The sequence below is a fragment of the Orycteropus afer genome, unplaced genomic scaffold (assembly GCF_000298275.1).
Source record: "Orycteropus afer afer isolate SDZICR_OR568_19922 unplaced genomic scaffold, OryAfe1.0 scaffold00145, whole genome shotgun sequence".
Classification (NCBI taxonomy): domain Eukaryota; kingdom Metazoa; phylum Chordata; class Mammalia; order Tubulidentata; family Orycteropodidae; genus Orycteropus; species Orycteropus afer.
Window position 1 is genome coordinate 8,483,458 of NW_006921732.1, and position 5,171 is coordinate 8,488,628.

At 39.3% G+C, this 5,171-nt stretch overlaps 1 pseudogene; it reads right to left on the reverse strand.

Annotated features, from left to right (window-relative positions):
• LOC103201278 overlaps positions 1–5,171 on the reverse strand; it is a 43,744-nt pseudogene that overhangs the window by 37,138 nt on the left and 1,435 nt on the right.

A 5,171-nucleotide genomic window follows, 5' to 3' on the forward strand; every position in this document is an offset into this window, starting at 1 on the left:
GTAGCATTGGGAATGTCAACCACGAAGGAACTGTTTCAAGTGCTGAGGAGCAAGGATGTCTCCTTGAGGACTAAGGTGCACCTGACAGAAGCCATGATATTTCCAATCACCTCATATGCATGTGAGAGCTGGACGATGAATAAGGAAGACTGAAGAAGAGTTGATGCTTTTGAGTTGTGGTGCTGGCGAAGAATGCTGAAAGTACAAGGGACTGCTAAAAGAACTAACAGATCTGTCCTGGAAGAAGTGCACCCGAAATGCTCCTTGGAAGCAAGAATGGCCAGACTCCATCTCACCTATTTTGGTCATGTTGTCAGAAAGGACCATTCCTTGGAGAAGGATGTCATGCTTGGTAGGGTGGAGTGTTGACGAAAGAGGGGGAGGCCTTCAATGAGATGGATTGACACAGTGGCTATGATGATGGGCTCAAGTATAGCAGGAATCATGGAGCTGGTGCGGGATTGGGCAGTGTTTCGTTCTGCTGTGCATGGAGTCTCTATGAGTCAGAAATGATTTGACGGCACCTAACAACAACACAACATTTTCCATCCAAGCTTTGGTGAGGATTGTTGAAAGCAGAAAGAGAAAACTTGAGAAAAGCTTAATAATGAAGACAAAACTATCCAAAAGTAATATGATAAAGCAAATAATATAAATAAAAATTACAGCAAAGTAAATCCCTTCAGTCACTTGCATGAGAAATAAAATCTTATCAGAGGATAATACCACAAGTGCACAATAAGGCAATTGATATAAGAATAGTTACAATCACTAAGTGAAGTCCAAAAATTTCAGCAAATTACATGAGGTCTTGTTATGAAATGTTGGGATCAGGTGTCCATCTCTGCAGTCATCTGCTTCTAGCCATCAGGGTGTCTAAAGATGTTTTCTTGTTTCTGCCGTCTGACCAAAGTGTCAAGGTGCAGATATTTATATAAAAGGGGCAGCTAACAGAATAATTTGGCATTCACATGCATAAACACATTTCTTTAAAGATGTACAAGTATCTATAAGAAAACTTAAAATATGTTTATATTTTGGCATAACAGAATGGAACAGTGCATTTAAAATGCTTTAAATAAATTATCTTTTATTTTCATGACTGCTGTTTTGTTAATATGTTTAATCATATTGCTCATAGTCACTTTTTTTGTGTGTGATTTGGGTGAAAGTTCACAGAGCAAATTCATTTTCCATACAGCAGTTCATACACATTTTATCTCATGACATTGACTGCAATTCCCCACAATGTAACAGCTCTCTTCCCACTTCCTCCCCATAGTTACCTCTTCCCTGTGTCCTTCCCTTCCATGCACTTCTGCCCCCTAAGCTGTCTCCCTGTGCAAACACTGCCCTTCTTTTCTTCCTTGATTGATTGCTCCAAGGAGTATATCTATCTGATGTAAATGTTCACCCCATATGCCTTTCTATTGTCTGGCTGGAAGCTACAGGAGGGAGTTCAGTTCCAGACCTGAAGGGTGGCTAGGGGCCATAGTCTCAGTGGTCTTACCAGGCTCTATCAGACCAGTAAACCTGGTCCTTTTTTTTTTTTTTTTTTAATGATTTTGAGCTTTGTTCCACATTGTTCTCCCACTCTATCCAGGAGCTCCTGCACTGATCCCCTCTGAGTGGTTGGCAGTGGTGGCCAGGCACCATCCAGTTCTTTTGGTTAGATAGGCTGGAAATCACATGGTTTACCAGTACCTTGGACTAACTTTCTCCTTGTATCTTTGGTTTTCTTTGTTCTTCTCTACTCTGGACAAGTAGAGACCTGTCGTTGCATCTAGATGGCCATCGGTAAGCTTTTAAGATCCCAGCTGCTACTCACCAAAGTAGGATGTAGAACAATATTTTTGTGTAGTATGTTATACCAATTGAGCTTGATGTCCCCTGTGGCTCACAGTCACTTTGAGTTTAATGTCATAAACAATCTGAAGCTGCTGGGGTAAATTTAATCTTTCTAGCCTTCAGTTTTATTTCTCAGACATTCCTTTTTATCTTCCGGAGCAGAATTCGAACCCTGATTTTCATATATTATTAAATTCTTTCATTTTAAATCATCCTTAGATTTGCAGTTCCCATTACTGCTTTCTGACTACTATCTTACCATTTTTACTTTATCTATATTTCATCTTTATTTACACAGACCTTCTTTTCTTCATATATAGACCTTCAAACTATATCATACCTATCTTCCTTTCATTCATTCTCTTCCTCTTATCCCCTGAATCTTTGTTATTTTATCTATTTCTCTCCAAGTCTTTTCTCTTGAAGTCTCTCTCCCTTCGTCTTTTTCTTGGTGTCTTGCCTTCTCTCTCTCTTCTCATCAAGCCTTCTACAACTTACTATATACCTTCGAGTTTATCTTTTATTATTTTTCATATTCTGGCATAACTAGACATTCTAAGACCAAACTATTTTCTTTTTTTTTTTTCCTCTGAAGAAAACTTATTATCAGTTATTTTTCCTTTTTTCTTTCCTGGCCATGCTATAACTTTTAACTTAGTCCTGAAGGGGGTTAAATATTTTCAGTGAATCAGCAAAGTGGAATTTATTTGCAAAAGATAACTTAAAATGTCCATTGTTAACTCATAACAATAATTCTTAAAAGTGACAGACTTGGTGGGAATTAACTATAAAAGTAATTCAAAGCCAAAAAAAGAATAAATTTTAAAAAGAAACTTTAGATGAAACTATCTCTAAATATAATGATAAACCTTATTTATAGATAACTTTAGATATAGTCCATGTTGTTGTTGTTGTTGTTGTTATGTGCCGTCGAGTCGGCCCCGACTCATAGCGACCCCTCCTTGGGTTTCCGAGGCAGTATCACTACAGAAATAGGATTGCCCAACCTTCCTTCCGAGGAGTGGCTGGTGGGTTTGAACCGCCAGCCTTCTGGTTAGCAGTCAAGTGCTTTAGCCACTATGCTACCAGAGCTCCTAGATATAGTCCATAGTAATCTTAAAAAAAGTATAGCACTGGGCAAGTCGGCTGCAAAAGACCTCTTTCAAGTGCTGAGGAGCAAAGATGTCTCCTTGAGGACTAGGATGCGCCCGACTCAAGCCATGATATTTTCAATCACCTCATATGTATGTAAGAGCTGGACAATGTATAAGGAAGACCGAAAAATCGTTGAGGCTTTTGAGTTGTGGTGCTGGCGAAGAATAATGAAAGTATCATGAACTGCTAAAAGAACTAACAAATCTGTCCTGGAGGAAGTGCAGCCGGAAAGCTCCTTGGAAGTAAGAATGGCCAGACTTCGTCTCACCTGCTTTGGTCATGTTATCAGAAGGGACCATTCCTGGAGAAGGATGTCATGCTTAGTAAGGTGGAGAGGGAGAGGGTCAACGAAAGAGGGGAAGGCCCTCAACAAGATGAATTGACACTGTGGCTGAAGCTATAGGCTCAAGTGTAGCAGGGATTACAGAGCTGGCACGGGACCGGTGGTGTTTCGTTCTGCTGTGCATGGGGTCGCTATGAGTCGAAGATGACTCGATGGCACCTAACAACAACAACGACAACAATCTTAAAAATAATATTAAGTAATCAGGATACACTAAGACTATATTAAGATTATCAAGTTTCTAAACATCTGAACTCACTGCCATCAAGTCAATTCTGACTCATAATGATCCCCACTGGATTTCCAAGGCTATAAATCTTTACGGAAGTAGATTGTCCCATCTTCTTTCCATGGAGTGGCTGGTAGGTTTGAACCTCTATCCTGTTAGCAGTCAAATGTATTATCCCTACACCACCAGAGTTCCTTACATCCGATTATTAATAAAAATTCTATAGGTAAATGATTTGAATTTCCCAGTCTAAACTATTGGCTTTGATGATACTAGATTCAATTGAAACAGAGTTATAATAAAAATAATAGAATTATTATAAGATATTGAATGCTTGTTGTCTGTTGTTAGGTGCCATCAAGTTGGTTCCAGCTCAGAGTGACCCTGTGTGCAATGGAACGAAACACTGCCTGGTCCTGTGCCATCCTCATAATCACTGCTCTGCTTGAGCCCATTTTTGCAGCCACTGTGTCAATCCATCTAGTTGAGAGTCTTCCCCTTTTTCACTGACCCTCCACTTTACCAAGCATGGTGTCCTTTTCCAAGGACTAGTCCTTTCTGAGGGAGCTCTGGTAGAGTAGTGCCTAAAGCATTTGACTGCTAACCAAAAGGCTGGCAGTTCAAACCCACCAGCCACTCCTTGGAAGGAAGGTTGGGCAATCTACTTCCGTAGTGACATCGCCTTGGAAGCCCAAGCAGGAGTCGCTATGAGTCGGATCCAACTTGATGACAGTGAGTTGAGTTGAATTGAGTTGAGTCCTTTCTGATAACAGTACATGAGACAAAGTTTGGCCATTCTCATTTCTAAGGAGCATTTCAGCTGTATTTCCAAGACAGATTTGTTTGTTCTTCTGGCAGTCCATAGTATATTCAGTATTTTTCTCCAAGACCATAATTCAAATGCATCAATTTTTTTGCAGTTTTCCTTGTTCATTGTCTAGCTTTCACATGCATATGAAGCTGTTGAAAAGACAATGGCTTGGGTCAAACACATCTTTGTCTTCAAAGTGACATCTTTGTTCTTTAACACTTTATAGAGGACTTTTGTAGTAGATTTGCCCAATGCAATACATCATTTGATTTCTTGACTGCTGCTTCCATGAATTTTTTGGCTTTTGATTTGCTTCCATGGACATTGATTACGGATACAAATAAAATGAAATCCTTGACAACTTCAATGTTTTGGTTTTTTTTTTCATTTATCATGATGTTTGCTTATTGGTCCAATGTGAGGATTTTTGTTTTCTTTATGTTGGGGTGTAATCCATAGTGAAAGCTATAGCCTCTTTTATTTTTTGATGAACATAATTTAATGATAGAATTTATCCTCTGATGATTTACTCATGCAAACTACACATAAAAGAAAATAGTACAGTTTGGGTAACATTGCAAATATAAGAAATCAAAATGCTAGGTACAGAAGTAGTATGACACCTTGAAGTCAAAATTGAGTTTGTGTTTATACAACTAATAATGATTTTTATCCATTGAGTACAGACTGGTTTAGGGAGCTCTGGTAGCATAGTGGCTAAGGCACTTGACTGCTAACCAGAAGGCTGGCGGTTCAAACCCACCAGCCACTCCTCGGAAGGAAGG